Source organism: Lissotriton helveticus, chromosome 2_1, assembly GCF_964261635.1.
Source record: "Lissotriton helveticus chromosome 2_1, aLisHel1.1, whole genome shotgun sequence".
Taxonomy (NCBI): Eukaryota; Metazoa; Chordata; class Amphibia; order Caudata; family Salamandridae; genus Lissotriton; species Lissotriton helveticus.
The window spans coordinates 793,684,737-793,707,408 of NC_136059.1; positions in this window are offsets into that span (position 1 = coordinate 793,684,737).

Genomic DNA, 22,672 nt, shown 5'->3' on the forward strand with positions numbered 1-22,672 from the left:
TAATCATTTATAATTCTAGGGACAGATTTATGATAGGTGTATACCTCTTTTGTGCCACTTAGAAAACATTGTCCATGGGGAAATGACTTAAAATGTCATTAAGACACATGAATGTTTTTTTTTTTAAACGTTTGCAATTTTTTTGGGTCACTTTCAACATGGCTATGTGTCTGAAACAGTCAAAATCTAAATTTGCAATGCACTGGTGGGAGCATATTTACAAGGAATGTGCTTCATGGGGAAAGGTCTTATAATGTAATATGGGAAAAATGACATTAGAGATACTGAAATGCCTTATAGAGAAGCATACACCATTATGTCCTTGTCATAAATTTGCAAACCATTACTTTTCCCCAAAAACGATTTTCAAATTATATTTAGAAAACAGTGCACATGTGGAAATTACTTAAAATGTCAATAATTCAAAATTTGTGATTCCTTAAATGCAATGTATAAAAAAAAAATATGTAAAAAATGATATTAAGGATTTGGAAACTACCACCAACTTGTAGTTTGTGGTAATTTGCGAATTCTTTTCAAAAATAATTTTTTAAAAAAAAAAAAAAAGGTCCCATATGACGCCCATACATGCCATTAGGGCATGTAGGTGTGCCATGTGCTCCCAAATTTCTTTTTCAGGGGTGCAGCAGGGTGTTCTTGAGATACCCCTGCACGCTTGAAAAAAATCCTATTTTGTGATGAGCTAATTGCTAATCACAACTTGCAACATTAATTCCTATGAGCCTCCTAGCCTATGGAAATGAATGGGTAATTTGCAATTAGCAATTTGCTCATTGCAAATTAGGAATAGTAAAGAATCGCTATTTATTCCTTAAAATTTGCTATTTATAATATGTAAAATATTTTGATGATACATATGGCAGTTCATCTGTAACAAGATAAGAAGCTTAGGGATAGATTTATGATGAGTGGCGCATCCCCAGGGATGTGACAGTCATCCTGCGCCACTGTTCCGCCACCCATGGTGTGCTGCATTTACAATGCGGCGCAGCATGGGGCAAAAAAGGCACAGATGCGTGACGCATCTGTGCTGTAAAGGTGGCGCATTGCTGGAGTTGTATCGTAAGTGCGATGCAGCTCCAGCAAGGATCAGGGGTGCCCCATCTATACAATGCTGCGTCAAGACCTATGCCAGCTTCAAGCAGGCGCAGGGTTTTGAAGCAGCTTTCTCCTATCTGATTGTAAATGCGGCACACCATGGGTGGTAAAGCAGTGGTGCACATTAACTGGTGCATGCCTGGGGATGTGCCATTTAATATAAATCTGCACTTTAACATTTGAGTATGTGCAGGGGACACAGAGTCGTTGAGGCTTATCCAAGGTTAAGAACAGATGAGTCCTGTTCAGTGAAAAATTAGACATAGGCTTCACCTGCTCAGCATCGCTGGACATGGCTAAATAATAGCTGCAAAATGTTACTCTTGTTAAATAATTTTACTATTATAATCTGTGAGATTTGTCTCTTACTCTGCAATATCTCATTGTTGTTGTCTTTCTTTAAAGATAAAGACAACCTCAACATGAGCGACAATCTGCAATCAGTTGATTTTGACCTCATCATTGAACTTGTAATTGAAACATCAGTGGATGTTGATCCATTGGATGATTTAAATCCTGAGGATGAAGAAGAGCGTGATGAGGATGCAGATTTGTCCGAATTATATGATATAGGATGGGAAGCTGACCTGCTTGAGCCTTTGGAATTATAAACATTTATTTTTAAAATTTATAATCAATAAAAAGTAAAAAGGTAAACCGTTTAATTTAAAAATAAAGACACCTTCAAAAACAGGTTATGTGTAGTGTCTTCAATAAAATATTAAAATATGCTCATAAAATTAGATCAGATTCACATATAAAATAGCATAGGTAACATAAATATAAATCTCATTTCTTTTCTGCTATTTCTGTATTGTAAATTTGCAAGGACTAAAAAATCTTCTATTTAAAATGTCAAGTAGTGTGTTATGTTTTTGATCACTATTACTGATTTACTGTTTGATAATATTTTTTTATTAACATTTTTATTATATTTTTCCTCAGATTCAACTATGCCTACAAAAATAAGAGAGATGAAGGCTGCAAAACGTCAAAGACAGCAGGAGAAAAAAAAAATGCAGCAGTCCTCTAACAAAAAGATTTCTCAAGCGATGAAGAAAGCACCGGGTAAGAGCTCTAAATATTTCATAAAAAATATTTCTAATAAAAAAAATATTAGTACAGAAAATGTTTCAATCCATAACAACACAAGTAAATCAAATGGAAAGAAAAGGACAAATGAAAATGTTACTGCTAGAGCAAGAGATAAATCTGTGCATGATAGTAGAAGGAAACAACAGTTTACGGAGATTCGTAAACGAATGTTCCGTAACAGGATAATTGGCAATTTGTTAAAAAATATTAAGAAAGGTCAACAGAAATTAGTTTTTTATAGGAGAAAAAAAAAAGTTGAGAAAGTTATTGATCAGGCTTTTGAAATTAAACGTAAGTTATTTATTTTGATAATCAATAGAATTAGGAAGCTAAACAAGGCAATTTTTGATTTCAAAAGAAATAGTAGATGGAAGAGAATAGTTAATCGTAGTAATTTTTGTGAAGTTTTTTCTGGAGAATGGATACATAGTTCAAGCTGTGAGGCATTTTTTAATGAAGAGAGTTATTTCCAGGATAATGATTTGGTGCATGCAGTTGACATCAGTGGTCGTGCTTATGAAGTGAAAGATGGTTGTCCAGTTGAAAAAGAAAAACTTGTGACAACAGAGGCAGAAGAGTTGTTAGGTAATGAGGTTTTAGGAAGACGTGCTAAGGGTCCTGTGTACACCTGGAAGTGTAGTAGTATTTGCAGTGTGCGACAGGATTCCATCAATTTGCTTTGTGATTTTGTACGGTCATTTAACAAGAAAAGTTTGAAGCAGAAAATGAGGTTGTTGCAAGAATTAGATCCTTGCAGAGTGAGAGAAGTGACAGGTTTGCATGGTCATTCACTGGCTTGTCTTTCCAGGAGAGTATGCCAGAGTGTTTTTCATCATTTCAGGATGCTAGCAGTGCATCATAACAAAGTGAGGAAGTTAGTTAGACTGTTGTATTATGCTAAGAGTCCAGCAATTATGCTGAAACAATTATGCGCTGCTCTTTTGCATGGTTCTGAAATAGATGTGAGGAATATATGTGAAGAAATTGAGTTTTGTTACTTTGGAAGTAAAGAGGAGAATGTTGAAATTGAGCAAGAAATAGAGGGTCATTTGGAAGATACTGTACATGTTTCCAGTACAGATAATTTCCAGAGGGAAATTGCGACGTTTGACATGAAATCAAGTGAGAGGCCTAATTTCACTTGTGTGTGTTGTCGACGCACTTATTATAAGAATCAGACTAAGTTAGTGGATTTATATGCAAAAAGTGAAAGGGAAAATAATAGTGAATGGAAGGATTTTGCAACATACTTGATGGTAGAAAATTGTTTTGATTTGGGATTGGATCAACGTGTGTGTACTTATTGTTGTAACAAATTAAAACAAAACCAGATGCCTGCTAGAGCAGTTCATAATAATCTGGAATTGGTTGAGATTCCTTCTGAATTGAAGGATTTAAATACTTATGAATCTATTTTGATTCAAAGTATCCATCCCTTTCAGGCTATTGTAAGAATGGAGCCAAAGACAGGGAAATTGCCTCCATCAGATTTACAGAGAGGATTAAAGGGAAGAGTTGTTTATTTGCCTCTAGATTTGAAGAAAAACATTAACACAATTGGAGTAGAAAAAGTGGAAGAGGAACCTCTGGTTATCTTAGTTAATGGGGTTCCGACAAAGAATAAGAAAATATGGCAAGATTTAGTAGATGTTAGGAAAGTTAAAAAGGCAACATTGTATTTGAAAAAAAATAATAAATACTATAAGAATGTATATGTTGAAGAAGAGGAAGTAAGTGAGGAAGAGGATAGCGATTTGTGTGCTGGTCAAATTGAGAAAGTAGAACCCTCTACTAGTGAGGAAATATATGAACATTATAGTGTTCATCCTTTGCATTCAAAGGAAGTCATGGGGAATGCTATTGAGTTGTTTCAAATGAAACAAGCCAAAGGGAGTCCCATTAGTGTTTGGGAGGAAAGTTTGGAAGCTCGGTGTTTCCCACAGCTTTTTCCAACAGGTCAGGGAGGAAGATATGATGAGCGACCTCATCAAATTCCTGCTTCTGAATACCGGACTTTGCGATTGTATGCAGGAGATGCTAGGTTTCGACAATGCATTCCTTATTTGTTTCATCTCCTGTTTGAAAGCGATCTGTCTGGACTGTCATATGCAGTGAACCACATCTTGAAAAGTGGTATACACATGCAAAACATCTCGGCAAGTGATTTTATGGATAAAGTGAATGTCCAAGATAGTATTTTGGATTCTCACCTGATTAATCTCATGGCGTGTCAGCGTGGTACTAATGAGTACTGGTACCGTCGTCATGGTGATTTAAAATGTATGCTGAGGAACTTAGGTACTCCCACATGGTTCCTCACTCTGAGCTGTGCCGAGTATGGCTGGGAAGACTTACTTGAATTTCTACGAGAGGCAAATGCTAACGTAGAAAACATCGAATTCAAGACACCCGGAGAACTGTGCTCTTTGGATCCAGTCAATGTATGTAGGTACTTCAATCATAGATTTGAAGCTATGATGTCTTTCATCATGAATAAGAAGAATCCACCTCTTGGAGAGGTGTTGGATTTCTTCTGGAGAAAGGAGTACCAAGCAAGAGGTGCTCCTCATATACATATGTTGCTGTGGATCAAGGATGCACCTAAATTTGGAACGGATCCAGATGACTCAGTGATGAGTTTCATCCAACAGTATTCTACGTGTGCTGTTCCAAACGCAAAGGAGAAGAAAAGCCTAAGAGAAAAAGTTCTGCGTTTCCAAAGCCATCGATGTGGAAAGTACTGCCGTCGTAAATTCCGAAACAAGGACAAGTTCTACACTAAATGTCGTTTCGGCTTTCCACGACCGGTGATTTCTAAAGGAAGAGTAAACAGTTTGATGTCTTCGCTGCGACACAATGTCATGAAGAAATCACCTAAAAACACTTACAATTTGAAGAGGAACGAAGAGTCCAAGTACATCAACGACTACAACCCGGTGATTTTGTCCATGTGGAATGCTAACATGGATATACAGTTTGTGGCTGATAACTGTATGGCTGTGGCTCGGTATGTGACGTCTTACATCACCAAAAAAGAGAAGACAGAATTGAAGGATATGTGGGAGGACATTTCCCATGAAAAGAGCCTCAGCAAGAAGTTGTACAGTTTCAGTCTGAAGATGTTGTCGCATCGAGAAATCGGAGCGTACGAATGTTCTGACCGGTTGTCTTCAGCAAGTCTCTATGCCAAGTCCAGGAGTATCGTTTGGGCGAGTCTTGGTCTTGCTGCAACGCGTAATCGAGTTCTCAAACCTGTGCGGGAAATTGAGTATTTGGCGGAAAAGGAGCCAAACAGTACCGACATTTTGAAGACAAACATGTTGGATACATATTATCCAAATCGAAGCAGTCACCTAGAGAATGTTTGTCTGTATGAGGTTCTGCAAAATTACATGTTCAAGAGGAACATCAAAGAAGATACTGAGAAAGGAGTGTATGCTGTAATAGGAAGTGAGGGATGTCTGGTGAAGCAAAGAAAATGCCACTTGATAAACCATCGAAAATTGAGTGGCGAATCTCCTGAAAAAAAGGAGTTTTTCTATTTAGCACTTTTGCAACTTTTCAAGCCTTGGCGTGCAGAAGAGGAACTGCTTGGAGATTTCCTCTGTTATGAAGACTCTTTCAATGCCGCCAAGGAGACCATAGAATGTCCTGCTTTTCCCAAATATGTAGAAATGTTGAATGCGGAAATTGAGCAGGAAGCAACGATTGCAGCCGAGATTGCCAGAGACAGTTCTCAGGACAGTCAGAGTTCTGCTTCATTGAGTCAGGATCCACTAGGAGGACCTCTTATTGAAAATGAAGCTGCCACTGCTATGAATGAGGTGGAAAGAGCCATGGCACATGCTCAAGAGGATGCGGTTAACTTAGAAGAGTTGGAAAGGCAACTCAACGTTGAGCAGAGGAAAATATATGACGAAGTTACCATGCAAATTGATCATGGATTAAGTCATGATAAGAAAGAGTGCTCATGTACGTCGTTGAAGCCTGTCCGACTGTACGTGAGTGGAGAAGCGGGAACTGGAAAAAGTTTCCTCATTAAAGCAATTTCATGCTATTTGCAGGAAAGGACAGAGTCATCGCTGTCTTGTGTTGTCACTGCTCCAACTGGACTGGCAGCACATAATATTAAAGGGATTACTTTACATCGTTTACTGATGCTGCCAGTGGAGCATGACAACAAATTAGAATATCACAAGCTATCTGGAGATGCTTGTTTTGAAGTTTCAAGAATCTTGAGGAAAATGAAACTTCTTATCATTGACGAAGTAAGCATGGTTTCCAATGTCATGCTTGCCTTTGTGCATTTGAGGATGCAAGAAGTTCTCAAAACAGAGTATGATGTGTTATTTGGTGGCAAACACATCATTGTTTTCGGAGATCTTCTGCAGCTGACACCAGTGAAAGGGCAACCTGTGTTCAAAATGCTCACGCATGAAGATACCAGGAAGTGCCTAGGCAGCATTGGCAACGTCAATATATGGTTAAACTTCAATTATGCTGAACTGCATGAAAATATGCGTCAGGCAAAGGATGAAGTTTACAAGACTATTCTACAAGATGTTAGAATTGGAAAAGTGACCGAGCATGGGAAAGAAGCTTTACATGCACGATTACTGTCAAATTTATATCCAGAACAAGATGTTGTGCCTGAGAATATTTTTCAGAAAATTACTGATAAGAAATCTGGAATATGTTTGATGCCAACTCTTGCAGAATGTGCCAAATTTAACAACAAAATGTTGCATTTAGAAAAGCAAGAGATTGTGAAAGTGGAAGCTATTGATAGAGTAGAGCATATGGGATCAACAATTATTTTGTCTGAGAATCTGAAATCAAAATTGGATTCATTAGAGAAGACTATATCTAAAACTGCAGGTTTTGAAAAGACTCTGAATGTGTGCTTGAACTGCCGTATAATTTTAAGAAGGAATTTACATGTTGAAAGAGGTCTGGTAAATGGATCAATGGGTAATGTTGTTGATTTTGTGAAATACAGAAATAGAGATGGAATTGAATTTTTAAAAATTAAATTTGATGGCATTGAGGAAGTACAGCTAATTGCTCGTTGTTCTGCTAGATTTTTGCTTGTAAAAGACTTATATGTTCGCCGTAAGCAGTTCCCTGTTTGCTTGGCATATGCGGTGACAATTCATAAATCGCAAGGTTTAAGTGTAGACACTGCATTGGTGAATATTGGCAGTTCTGTGTTCAAGGAGGGTATGGCATATGTGGCATTGTCACGAGTTAGAACTTTATCGGGATTGTACTTGATTGAGTGTGATGTCAGAAACATTTGTGCAGATCTAGATTGTGTTAAGGAATACAATAGGTTAAGAAGAGAGTATGCGCCACATTTGCCTCAGTTTCCTTTGTTTGAGAAACGTCTGGTAGGCCGGAAACGAAGAAATGAGAACAATACTGGGGAGGTTGTAGCAAAAAGACAAAAAGTGAATGAACCTAAAATTACAAGCAGAAACAAAGAGGATTCTGTTGAAGATGTTGTTGGTTTTCAGTTTGAAAACAGTTCTGGTGTCAACTGCTATGCTAATGTAGTAATGAATGTTTTGTTTTCTCTAAAAAATGTAAAAGAAGAGATTGTGGTCAATTCTGATCAAAGATTTTGCAGTTTGTTGAATTCTGTGTTAGAGAAATGTAGCACAGATAGAACAAAAATAGAAAGTGTGTCTGAAATTCGAAACCTGTTAGACAGATGTTCAGGGCAAACACAATTCTCTCAAAATATTCAGCAAGATTGTCAGGAGTTTTTAATGTATATGCTTGATGTATTACATGCTGAAGGTGTAGATGTAGATCAGCTGTTTGGGCTTTCTTATCAATGGCAGCATGACTGCGAGAACTGTATGGTATCAAGTACTACTAGTGTAGACTCAGAAAGATTTATATATTTAACTTTGCCAGACAGTAAATCAGTCTCCTTTAATAAGCTAGTAAAAGCTGCTAATCACAGCATGGAGTGTAGCCAATGTAAATCTGAAATGATGTCCACATTATTTATACGAACATATGGCCAGTACGTCATTTTAATGTTCCAACGATGTAGGCCTGATGGAACAAAATTGACAACTTTAATAAAAAAATTTGTAGCTTCGCAGTTGTCAATATCAGGAAGGACTTTTGTAACTACAGCAATTATATATCATGACGGCCCTTCAATATCATCAGGACATTACACAGCTTATTTAAAGTCTAGAAATGGCTGGTCATTCTGCAATGATTCTGTTTTAATTTTCAAAAAAAAATTGCCGTATGACCTTAAAAACTCTTACCTGGTGTTTTTAAAACCAAAATTTTAGGAAAATAATCTCGGGATATGATCTGTGGAATTTCAAGAAGTTCTAATGGCTCCTACACAATTTGGCCTTGAGGATAAGTGTAGTTCAGAGACATAACTTCTAATCAAAGGATTGGACATCATGGAGATGTATGTGCACTTTAAATGAGTTCAGAAAAACTGTTTCTTTTCATAAGCTAATTGAAGCAGCCAATCAAAACATGGAGTAGAGGGAATGTAAGTCTGCAATGCTGTCTACTGTTTTACATTGCTTTGTGATTAAAAGTGATGTAGAGAATTAAATAATTGTAGTACTCATAGAGGTAGTGTAAGTCTGCTTCATATTAAGCAGTATCAGTGTCATAGGAAATGTAGAACATGACTGACCAAGAAGGGGAAGATATTACTATTCCAGGATTGTGAAAATGATCTTCAACATTTTAATTCTGAAAGTTGCGGAAATGCCAAATGATGGGATTGGCTTACAAGAAATCCAAGAGTTATAAATATCTCTGACTAGATTTGGCCTTGTGGAAAATAGTGGTAGAGAGCAAGAAGTCATTTATTGCATGTAACGTGTTTTTAAAAACGATGGAGGTTTTCTTTCAGAAAGTGGCGGGCTGAAAGTAATAACAGCACAAAAGAGTGTAAGCTGTTCATAGGACATCCTTGGACGTCATGGAAAGTAAGTTAACTTTAAGGAGTTCTGAATTTTATTTTCTGATGTTGTATGGGTTTTTTAAACACAATCATTTTGATTGTGTTTTTTTTTCCCCGCTGTTACATGATGAATACCTTCAAGTCACTGTTTTTAGTGAATTTTGATACATTCTGAGAACAGCAAAAATAAACCATTTAACATGTATAATTAATTCTGTACTGTTTGCATTTATGATGTATATGTAGAACTGTGTAGGAGGCATGGAGAAGGTGAGTTTTCTGTAAGTGTTAAATTTATTGTATGCAGTGCTGCACTTCTACGTATTCTTTCATATGCTGGACTACATCTGCACAATGAGATACCTAAGCAAAGGAAACACAAGTGATGTGATTGTGAAATGAGCAAAATAAATTGCACATATTTCAATTACATCACTTGAGTTTCCTATCATTACGAATCACATTGTGCAGATCAAGTTTAGGTCTGTCCAGGGAAACATAGGAGGTTTCTACTTTGTTGAAGAGTGCAGTGGACATGACTCACTTCATTAGTAGACTTTCACAGATATTATCTCCTCTGTACACTTCAACAAGTGTAAATCTCATCTTGAACTCTGAGTAGGCCTCACCTCAAACAAATCTCTGGATAGGAGACATGTTATTGGCATACTGAAGCGACACTTTTCTGAAACAAGAGCAATGCAAAAGATGCACCATGTTTTAAGATAGGCCTCACTTCATCTGCATCAAGATACTGTTAGTTTAAAATGTATATCTTTAGCATTGTGTAGAGGACCTGGAGAAGCAGAAGCTTCTGTCAGTGTCAAAGTTGTTGAAAAACTATTTGTCCTTCAATATTTTCCCTTGTCTTTTGTAATTTTTAAATACATATTTTAATTTTTTTTCAAATGTTGGTTCTCTCTTTCACAGATTGAAAGTATAGAAATAAAATGTGATTAATTTAACGGCAATTACAAGGTAAATAGTTGTACTCTTTTCGTTACATTTCTATCACATTCACCTACTATTAGATCCACTGCTTCACTTCTTTAATCCTCAGTTTCCTGCCTTTGCTACTTTCCTCATTCCTTTCTCTATTACCTATTTACTCAACTCCTTCCACTCTTTTTCTCAGTCCCTCTGTTCTCATAGTTCCTCAGTCTTGTTCACTCACTCCATCTCTATTACTCTTAGTGTCTGTGAATTACTTTCCCAACTTTTTTTTTTTTGGGACCGCTTCCTGGGAAGTTGCCCGGTTCGCAAACCAGCAGCGTTATGGCAGTCCACCATTTTGTGTTTCGTTCGAATCAAGATACAAGATGGAGGGCAAATAATGTTCAGAATAGGTAGAAGGGGGCACGGTAGATGTATCTTGACCCCCTTGGTTTTCTGAGGGTGGCTGAGGAGGACCATAGTTCTTCACTCTTGTTCACTCTCTCTGTTTCTATTAATGTCACTGTTTATGACTGATCAAAAAAATGTTTTTTAAAAAAGAACAGTAACTATAAGGGAAGGAAATAGACAGTTATGTTAAAAGAAAGACAGCTATAGGGAGTAAACTAACGATACTGTTACCTACAATCCACTGCTGTTGATGTTACTGACCATGTCATGAATGATGTAATATGTGAAATCATCAACAGTGGATTGTAGGTAACAGTATCCTTAGTTTACTCCCTAGAGCTGTCTTTCTTTTAACATAACTGTGTATTTCCTTCCCTTATAGTTACTGTTCTTTTTTAAAAAATATTTTTTTGGTTAGCTTCCGGTACGCGTACCGGGTAGCGCTCCGGGAGCGAACTAAGAGAAATACAGGTTGGCAGAGTTCCAAATATTCTACCAATTTTTTTATAATGGGGAGTTAGTTCTGAAAAGAACTTTTTTTTTAATGTTTTTGTTGTTTTATATTTTTTTTAGTATTTTTTGAACATTTTTTTACTTTTTTTGTATTTTCTGAACGTTTTTAAAAATTTTTTGGTTTTTTTTGGGGGGGGGGGAAACAAAAACGATCCATTATAAAGGGCTCAACAGGAGCAAAAAAAAAAAAAGAATTTATTTTTTGGTGCGTCTTGTGCAAACATTAATATGATTTTGAATTGCTCGCAAAATCAAAGTGATGCTACTTTCTCTGTAGCAGATGAAAGCGCCACATTCCACGCACACTTGTTTTACGTGCCCAAACAACATTTGGATGTTTGCAATCACCTCCCTCGCCTCTGGTCCCGACACCTCTGGAACCACCGATCTTCTTGCCATTTGGAGGGGATTTTGTTGTTGGTCACGTAGCTGGGCAGCACTATAGTTATTTGGGTGCCACCTACTCATATGCCGATGCATAGTATGATTGCCATAACTATATTTTTTATCAGTGCCCCTTGACAATCTGTCACCGCATATGCGGCAAAACACGTAACGAGCATTCACTTTCTTTTGCCCCTCAGGAATTCTGTAGAATTGCCAGATATAATTCTCCTGTCGATTGTACCTCCTGGGCTCCTCTGGCAAAAACTCATGCTCTTCCTCCTCTTCCTCCTCTTCCTGTTCTTCCTCTTCTTGCAGAATTACTTCTGCAGGTGGTCCTCTCTTTCTTGGATTTGGTGGAGGTGGTGGGCTAGCACCAGCTGAAGCTACTAATGAAGCCATCACAAAGTCTCAATAAAGGGTCTTTCTCTCACCAAGATGAAAGTCAGAGTGATGAAAGAAGGAGGGGTTTTCATCATTTGGGAAAAACAAAAGTTCTAAACCAATGAAAAGTGTCCATTTTAGATCACATGACCTTGTATTACATCATTAGGAAACCAAAAGTGAAATGAACCAATGAAAAGTGTTATTATCGAGTCACATGACCTGCTATGTTTACATTACGCGGTCGGCGCCGCGCCGCGGATCGCTTCCGGTGCGCGTACCGCTGCGCTTCCGGGTACGCGAACGTAGCACGTAATATGACGTATTACGCGAGAACGCGAAACGTCATGCTGACGCGAAGCGTCGCGATGTTGTTTTGTAACGCGAGAGGTGCGCTAAAGGAACGTTTACCAGTTCGCGTACCGGGTCGCGCCTCCGGATTGAGCTAACGGGAAGCTAACCGGTACGCGTACTGGGAGCGAAACAAAAAAAAATAAAAAAAAAATTGTATAAAAAACATGTAAAAAATATTTTTCTTTTTAAAGAATAATACATTGTAAAGGTTTTGATATTAGCTATTAAAAAACCAATGAAATTCACTGAAAAAACCATAGGTTATAGACCATATATAGTTAGGAATTAGCATTTACAAAACCTTAAAAATTCACTGAAAAAACCATAGGTTATAGACCATATATAGTTAGGGATTAGCATTTAAAAAACCTTATTTTACTCACACAAAACCATTGAAATTCCATATATAGTTAGTTGTACTAACTATATATCACGCACCCGCAATCCACTGCTGATGATGTCACATATTACATCATTCATGACATGGTCAGTGACATCACTGATGACATCACTGATGACATCTCAAATGACATCACTGATGACATCACTGATGACATCTCAAATGACATCACTGATGACATCACTGATGACATCTCAAATGACATTACTGATGACATCACTGTTGTGATAATACGATGAACCTCTTCAGACTCTAATATAACCTTAGATACACTCAGTGTAAACACAGACTCACAGATTGTCACTCATCCATGAAGTTACACACACACCTAGACAGTCATGCAAACAATCAATCACACCTCCATTTCCTTAACTATACAGTTAAACACACCTTACTTACTTATTCAAACAAATACTAAAACATATTTACTCACTTATACAATCCTGGATACAAGTTCACAATGATCCATACAGCCACTCACACATTCACTGGCTCTTATGCACAGTTATTTATATATGTCAACTCTCACATGTACTGTATTTTACATATGTACTTAATTTGACATGTAGCACTGAGATATCTATTCACTCACCAATACAGTCATGCACACAGTCAACCGCCCATACAGCTGTTTCCAACATGCACTTTTGAACCCATACATCTATGCACAGAGTCATACACTTCCCAGCCACTCACACACACACTCAGTCTCCCATACAAATGCTTGGGCAACCAATCAATAACCTATATAGTTACTCATATAGCTACTGATCAACACATGCAGCAGTTTACAGAACAACAGACATAATGATGCACAAATTAAGACAGTTTAGTCACTAACCCATGCACTCAGTGAGACACATTTAATCACTCACTCATACAGTCAGTCACGCACCTACTAAATCCTTCATCCAGACACTTCTACATCTACTCATTCTTCAATATGTAAAACATATTTAAACTTTACAGAAACACACAGTCACTGGATGATGTCATCAGTGATGTCATCAGTGATGTCATTTGAGATGTCATCAGTGATGTCATCAGTGATGTCACTGACCATGTCATGAATGATGTAATATGTGACATCATCAGCAGTGGATTGCGGGTGCGTGATATATAGTTAGTACAACTAACTATATATGGAATTTCAATGGTTTTGTGTGAGTAAAATAAGGTTTTTTAAATGCTAATCCCTAACTATATATGGTCTATAACCTATGGTTTTTTCAGTGAATTTTTAAGGTTTTGTAAATGCTAATTCCTAACTATATATGGTCTATAACCTATGGTTTTTTCAGTGAATATATATATATGTATATATATATATACATATATATATATATATATATATATTAGAACACAGTTTCTCACAACTCCTTTGCCACCCAACAGTTGTTCACGTGCGGGTCTGGGGACGCAAATACCGCCATACAGCACACTCCAAATTCTTTAAAATAACACACAATCCATCAATCCATGTGGAAGCGGCATCAACAAAACCAGATGCGTTTTGTATAAGTGTTGTACAGGACCAAAGATGGACAATCTTTTTGCATAGCTCAATATAAGTGTCAACATCAAATATTAAACAATCATGCTATGTATCTCTGCTTACTAATTGATATCCTAATGAGTGTAAACAGCTGGAACGTAATAGAAAAATTACACTGAACAGTCATTTTCATTTATAGATTATATACTTACTTAATTTCTTCTCGATGAATAACAGCATTTAAATAATTAAATATGCAGATACCATAGACCCATTATACATTCTTGTTGAAACATCCATCAGTGAACTGTAATACAGTTGTATTATCTTATGGCTGTATTATGTTATGTAGGCCCACAATTTGCAGGGAAAGAGGTTCAAATTACCCCAATTCTTGATTAGCCGGTACAGTATGCCTTGTGACTAAAGCAAGACACCTGTGTGGCATTTATTACAGTAGCATGAAGTAAAGCTTTCTAAAATGCTGATAGACTCTAATACTTCAAAAATACATGAGCAGTGGCAGTTTTTATTGATGAACGTTATTGCATGTCTGTACTGAATTATTGCATTGTAAAAATCACATTTTCAATCCATCTTCAATTCATTTATAGAAATTAAAAAAATACTTTGATGCAAACCAAAAGCTGTGTCCAATGCCAATTTACACAGTTAATAGGAGTGACAAGACAATCAAAGATATTCAGGACTTACAAATGCTGTTATCAATAGATGAAAGTATGGGACGGGCGCCTAGTATTGGTGACATCTTACAAGATCTGGATATAGGAGCTAATCTAAGTTTGGACAGTGGGCTCAGAAAAAAATCTACTTGTGTACCCATGTTGCAGACAGAAAACATGATTGATTGTTTCTTTAAAGCTGTAACAAATGATCTATTTAGATTAGAAGACAAATTGCAAGGCAAATACACTAGATTTCAAGACAATCTCAGTAGGGAGGAACGTGTAGCATTACATAAACTAACGGACTATTCGGACATAGCAATTAAGGAGGCTGACAAGGGGGGCAACATTGTCCTGATGGACATTGAATATTACATCAAGGAGATTGATAACCAACTAACAGACACTGACTCCTACATTAAAATATCCAACAACCCCTTGAAAGAGGTCACAGCACTAATTGAAAAAACATTAAGATACTGGCTAAATTCTTGTCTTCTGACTGAAATGGAATATAAATATCGGTTTAACCCAACACCACGAGCTGCATGCATGCATACTTTACCAAAGGTACATAAGAACCATACAGTCACTCCAGGGAGACCCATTATTTTTGGGATTGGGTCACCAACTGAGCGTATCTCAGAATACATTGATATTTTTTTACAGCCAATTGTACATAATTTGCCGGCATTCATTGAGGACACTAAAGACCTATTAAATAGGTTAGAGGGCCTCACTTGGTCGGAGGAGTTCATTTTTGTTTCCTTAGACGTCAATGCCTTATACACCAGCAAGCCTCAGAAACAGAGGCATGGAAGCAATAACGTAATATCTATCAAAGCGTGACGCCACCCTTTACAAACACACACAAATGATCCTAGAGCTCACACGTCTGACATTAGATACCAACTATTTTATACACAATGGTACGTGGTTCCGGCAATCATCTGGGTTTGTAATGATATCAAATTTTTCCCCTTCGTTTGCCAATGTATACATGGGCTTTTTTGAACAGCATCATATTTGGACATGCTGCCCACCCAATATGACAGGATCCATCATTTACTGGGGTGTTTTATAGACGATATCCTCATGATTTGGGGTGGAGATAGTGAGACTCTAATGGACTTCATAAGATATCTTAAAACCAACCAATACAATTTGGAATTTACACACAAGATCAGTAAAAGAAATTTACTTTCTAGACTTACTCTATACATAGAAAATGACAAGTCTGAATCCAGACTTTATTGTAAACCCACAGCATGCAACTCTGTGTTGCATGCTAACAGTGCGCACCCTGATACACAAATTGGGGCAATCCCCTTTGGGGAAATGATGCATCTAAGGAGGAACTGCAGCAATGACGTGATGTTTCAACAGGTCCTACAAAATGCGGCAGCTCGGCTCATTACGGGCCTCCCAAAGTATGCCTCCATTTCCCAGGAGCTAGCTAAACTGCACTGGCTCCCGGTGCGAAAGCGGATCTTGTTTAAATCACTCTGCCTGGTCTTTAAGGCCTTGCAAGGCCATGGGCCAGCATTTCTCCGACAGTATTTTTACTGGTATCTCCCGACAAGGCCCCTTAGATCTGCTAACGCTGGGCGGATTGCAGTCCCTCGCTTTAGAAAAGTACGGTGGGGAGGCAGAAGCTTTGTGCTGGGAGCAGCCAAGGCCTGGAATGCCCTACCCCAGGCTCTTAGAAAGATGACGGACCTCATGACCTTCAGGAGAGCCCTTAAGACCTGGCTGTTTACTAATTAAGCCTTAATCGATTGTGCCTAGGGAGTTTTCAGAGCGCCAGGACACCCATGGGTAACAGAGCACTGTACAAATGTCAAATAAATAAATAAAAATAAATAAATTAGATGTCTTAAAAAAGCGCTTTATGATCAGGGAATACGACAGAACCACCCTAGACAGAGCCCAGATCAGGATAAACAAAACACACCGCACAGGGCTTCTCAAATCAAGTAGGAATAAAACAAACAAAGGAATAACATTGCATTTATTACGCAATATAATTCACATAGCCAGGATGTATTTAAAACCTTACATAAACACTGGCACCTCTTGGATCATAGTTTTGGATCCATATGTAACAAAAAAAAACTGGATCCCGTACAATAGAGGGACAACACTTAGGAACATACTGGGGGCGTGGCTTAGCCGCCTAAGATGGCGGATCGTTCTCTCTAATGCTCCAGCTGCCCGCCCGCGTCAGATGAAGCCCATGATGTCCCCTTACCTGCTGTCGGGGCTGTAGGGGTAGGACTGACTGGCGGAGTGCCCCCGAAGGTTTTGGGCTGCCTGAGGCTCCTGTACGTGCCCCTGGATGGCCCGCGGCGCTCCGCTGTCGCTCCCCGCACTCAGCCGACAAGATGGCGGCCACCGGGTGAAGTGACGGCGTCCGAGTGCTGCTGGGCCCCGCTGCTCCCGATCTCCAGTCTGAGCACCAGCGCTGGATCCACAGGTGAAGGGGCGGGGCTGGAGTGCCAGTGATACGACCCTGCTTGCGGCCTGAGACCTTGGAGGTGGGGGATCCACACGACCCACGCACGAAGCGCTATAGAAGAGGGGCCGCCCCCCCCTGGGCCCTGCTGCGGCCCACCGTTGCCGGGCCTCGCTGTACGGAGGTGCGAGCAGCGGCCAACACCACGCCACTGGGACGAGCCCTGAGGCGCAACCAGTACCGGACCTCCTTCTTCGCGGGGCCCTGGCAACGGCTGCGACGGCCCCCAACTGCACCATAATTCCAGGGGCTCCTGAAGACAGCCAAGACGTTCGGAGGGCCCACACGGCGTGGCCTGGGACGCCCCGCCACGCCACATCACTATCGGGGCCTCTGCCCACGCTGGCCCACGCTGTGGGGAGGTGCGCACTGCCACCAGGGACAGCATCACGATCAGGGGCCCCGTGACAGAGCAAACTTGGCCCTCTCCTCTTTGTGGGGCCCTGGCGAGACCTGAAATGCCCCCGCCTTCAGCACAATTCCTGCTGCGAGGCTTAGGGACGAAAGAGCCTGAGGTACGGGGACTCCGGATACCCTGAGCCGCAACACTGAAAGCCCGAGATATTGGACTAGACCGATTACCCACGCGGTGCCATCAGAGTCGGCCCACGACTGCCACGCTTCGCCTCCTGGCCTGCCATCCCAGGGCCCTGCCTTCCTGTCACCCGCTGAGTGGGACCTGAACTCTCGCACCTGGCACGGCCCACTTTACCATCGACACAATGGATTGCCCCCCATCTGCCCCCAGCTCATAACGTGCAGACCGGGGATGTGAGTGAAGAGGAGCACTGGCGGCGGTGGGCCTGCGGAGGGCGCCACCAATCCAGACACTCGCAGGGTCGGGCGGAAACCGTGGGAGACTCCCGCCCCCCTCTCACTGGACCCCTAAGTCCCGGTCGACTGGGAGTCAACCAACGACCCCCCGTAATGGGCCGCCAACCAACAGGCGCCGCACAAGGAGCGGACCATCAGAAGTTACCGCCCCAACCTTTCGCCCCCACCGTGCTACAAGATGGGCACGACATTACGGACTCTATCTCTCGGAATTTAGACCAAGTCCTGGCAGCCATAGAGCACTCCAGAGTGGCGATGGAGACCAAATTCGACGCTCTGGCCACAGATCTCAACCTTCTTCGTGATGACCACAGGAAACTGTCAGATAGGGTCACCCAGGAGGAGAAAACGGTGCAGTCACTCCACCCGCAAATACAGCAACACCAACGTGACATTGCGGACCTCCAATCCCGCCTCAAGGCCTTAGAATACAAGACGGATGATTTAGAAGGGCGCTCCCGAAGGAGCAAGATCCACGTCATGAACCTGCCGGAGGGAGCAGAGGGGGCCGACCCCATACAGTTCATCACGGACTGGATCGGAACTTTCACACCAGCTGCAGACCTGACCCCCTATTTCTCCATCGAAAGGGCACATTGTGTGCCGACCCGCAAACCTCGTCTGGGCCTGCCTCCGCGACCATTCCTGCTGAAGCTACTGCATTTCAAGGACAGAGACGCGATCCTCCGGGCGGGCAGAACGCATGGATGACTGCAGGTGGTAGATAAACAGGTGATGCTCTTCCCCGACTACTCCCGTGCTGTCCAACAACAGCGAGCCACCTTGCAGGCGATCAAGAGTACACTTCGACAAAAGAACATCCAATATGCCCTTCTGTTTCCGGCAAAACTTAAAATCATCCACGACGGAACCACGCACTTCTTCGTGGACCCGAAGGAAACGGACACCTGGGTGGAGCAACATGTCCCCCGTCGCCCGACGACGCCGGGCTCACAGAACGCTCCACTCAAGAGACAACCACGGAGACAGGGCCGTAAGGTCACCCTGACGCAGCTCAGCGCCCGCTCTACCCAACCGGGGAGTGGCTCCCCGGACCTCACCCAGATCATCGCAGAGAGTAGGAAAGCGATACAGGCGGTGTCCGCGCTTGGACCGCCCGGGGAGGAATCAGATATGGACAAGGGGCCCCACCTGTTCAGCTCTGAGGACGAGGCCAGCGATGCACCGGCCTCCCGAGACGGGTCTCAGTCACCCCCGGTGGTGACGCCTCAAACCGCAGACCTACTAATGTAATGAAGATGGCTGTAAGGAGACTGCTGGTTGCTATGTCCCGACGCGCATGAGCCCACCTTACGAATGCTCGTCGATCCGAGCATCTGCCGGGATGCGGGGGCCGGCGAGAGAACCCCGACCGGTGGTGGTGCTCGGCCACCTCTGAGGAACTGTCATGTCCCGCAGGACACTCAAGGGACTACTTCTACTGTTACATACCACTGACTGTGGTGCCGGCGGCAGCAGGGAGGACATTTAGCCACCACCCCACAACTACAAACTAAAGACTAATCATGCACTATCGTTTGGACGTATTGCCTTGTGCGATAGGTCCCCCCTGTTGGGAGTGTTCCCCAAAGTTCTGGTTTCCTATCCCTTTACGAAGTTACATTCCTAGTCTACCCACAAAGCGGGTTGAAGGGGATAGTCTCAAGATGCATATTTCCAGACCGGTGGGGGGGCTGGGGGGCGGAGGGGTGGGTTTGGAGGGTTCGGGGCACACCATTCCACACGGTCCACACATCTCATTACTGACCTCTGATGACCACCTTACCTAATACAGACCTCAAATTTATGACCTTAAATGTCAGGGGTATGCATACGGCCGAAAAAAACAATACTCTATTTATGCCTATATCAAGAGGCAACAGGCACAGGTGGCCCTCCTACAGGAGACTCACCTGACGGAACAAGAAGTAGGCCGCCTTCACAGAAAATGGCGAGGCATTGTATGTGCCACAAAATACTCTGCATTCTTAACGGGCACGTTAATCTGGATCAGGCCAGGCGTACCGTTTAAAGAACAGAGTAGACTAATAGACAATGACGGGAGATATGCTATCGTTAGCGGCTTACTAGAGGGTCAACCGCTCCTGATCGGCTGCGTATACGCCCCGAATACGGAGCAAGAACAATATTGGGACAAATTGACTACAGTGTTACCACAACACACAACGGTGCCCTGGCTCTTAGGCAGGGATTACAACTGTGCATTAGACGTTCTTCTAGACAGGTCACACCCCCCCGCCACACTCCCCGGCGCGCAAACAAACTGAACACTTCCGCAGAGGGGTGGAACACTGGGCGCTAGTAGATGCCTGGAGAAAGATACACCCAGCGTCTAAGATATATTCCTTTCACTCTATTCCACATAACCTTCGAGTACGCCTCGACCGATTCCTGTGCTCCGCAGATATCCACCTGAAAATACAACACACTGACTACCTGGGGCGCATAGTGTCAGATCACGATGCACACACAGTGACCCTCCGCTGGAGGCCACCCCACCCCGCGATCCCTACTTGGAGGCTCCCTCAGGACTGCCTCACGGATCAAGCTTTCAGGCAAACACACAGGGATTTTATTCAGGAACATTTCCAGCACAACGCGGGCTCGACCACTTCCAGGGCCACAGAGTGGGACACATACAAGGTCACCGCCCGGGGCCACTGCATTCAACAAATAGTGGGGTTCCGCACAACACTACACCGCGCGTTGCATACATCAGAAACAGTGCTAGCGCAGCTATCCCATGACTCCGACCAGGGCCTAGCCACCCCAGAGCAAGTGACCGCGGCGAAGCTCGCACATGCGGAAACGCTCCGAGACCTGCGCAAATACAACTTCCGTATGTACGCTACACGAGTTCATAGGGAGGGTAACAGGGCAGGGGCACTCCTGGCATGGATAGCCAAACAAGAAGTGCTTACACAGCCTATCACTGAGCTGAGGGATGAAGCCGGAGAACTTCGCACCTCTCAGCTCAACATCCTGCGCGTATTTAGCAACTATTACACGGCGGTGTATCAAACCCCCGAACCGGCCACGCCCCACACGTTGGCACACTTCCTGGGAATGCACACACTCCCCACTATCTCAGCGGAGGACAAGAAGGATCTCGACAATAAGATCACGCCCCCAGATAATAAACGCGCCATCAGATCCCTTGCACGGAAGAAGACACCCGGGATGGATGGGTTCCCGTTGGAATACTATAGCACGTTTGCGGCCCAAATAACACCCCACTTAGCGGTCATGTACGAGGAGGCCCTCTCCATGGGGACTCTACCTGCATCCTTCCGCGAATCTATAATAGTGACCTTCCTCAAGCCCCATAGAGACCCCACGCACACCTCTTCCTACAGACCCATCACACTCCTAAAGACGGACTGTAAAATCCTTGGGAAGATCCTAGCGGATTGCTACAGCCAAATCCTCCCGGCCCTCATCCACCATGATCAAAGTGGCTTCGTACCCGGGCGTAATACATCCCACAACCTGAGACGGTTTTTTCACATCCAAGATAATGCAAAGGACCGGTTCCCCCATGCAGCGTGCCTGATCTTTGACCTAGAGAAGGCGTTCGACACTTTACTGTGGCCCCATAATATAGGCCAGACTTTAATGGCATACACGCGACTCCTATTTAGGGGACTTACCTCTAGAGTGCGGATCGGTAAACTGATCTCCGCTCCATTCCCGATAGAGAGAGGGACCAGGCAGGGGTGCCCTCTCCCCCCCCTCCTTTTCGCGCTCGCAGTCGAGCCATTGGCCGTGCGGTTGTGTCGGTAGGGGGACTCCTGGGGGATTCCGATCGCGGGGACGACCCACTGTGTATCCTTATATGCAGACGATCTGCTCCTTTACGTTCGCGATGTGACGAGCGACCTCACACCGATATGGGATACCCTACAAGCCTTTGGAGCCATTTCGGGCCTCAAGGTCAACTGGGACAAGTCGACCGTCTACCCCCTTGGACCCCATGTGGTGCCACACGATGTGTCGCTAGGCACCCAGACATTACAATGCCCCCAGATACTTGGGAGTACGATTCTATCACTCCCCGATGGATCTATACGAGGGCAATCACCGCAAGGCGCTGGCGGGTTTGCGGTCGGCGGTCAATTTTTGGAAGACTCTGCCCCTGGCACCCAAAAAACACTTCAATTGTGGGAAGTAACATGACAGGACAGACACAAACTTGGTTACCCAAGAAACCTTTGTTTTTTTTTAAGTGCTCAACATGCAATGTTTGCCAATTTGCCTTAAATAGAACTACCAGCTTTAGTCACAATACAGGACAGACACACAAGATCCACCATTTTGTAAACTGCAATACAAAATTTGTAGTGCACTGCGTTATTTGCCTGTGTGATTTAATCTATGTGGGTAGCACAATTAGACCCCTTAAGGAACGTGTGTAGGAACACATTAGAGCAATCCACAATGGTAACACAAACTACCCACTGGCAGTACACTATAACAGTGTTCATGCTGCATCTGAAGTAATAAATATTAAATTTCATGGTTTTGCTGTAGCTGAGGATAAACCACGAGGCGGGTATAGAATTTTGGCATTGAG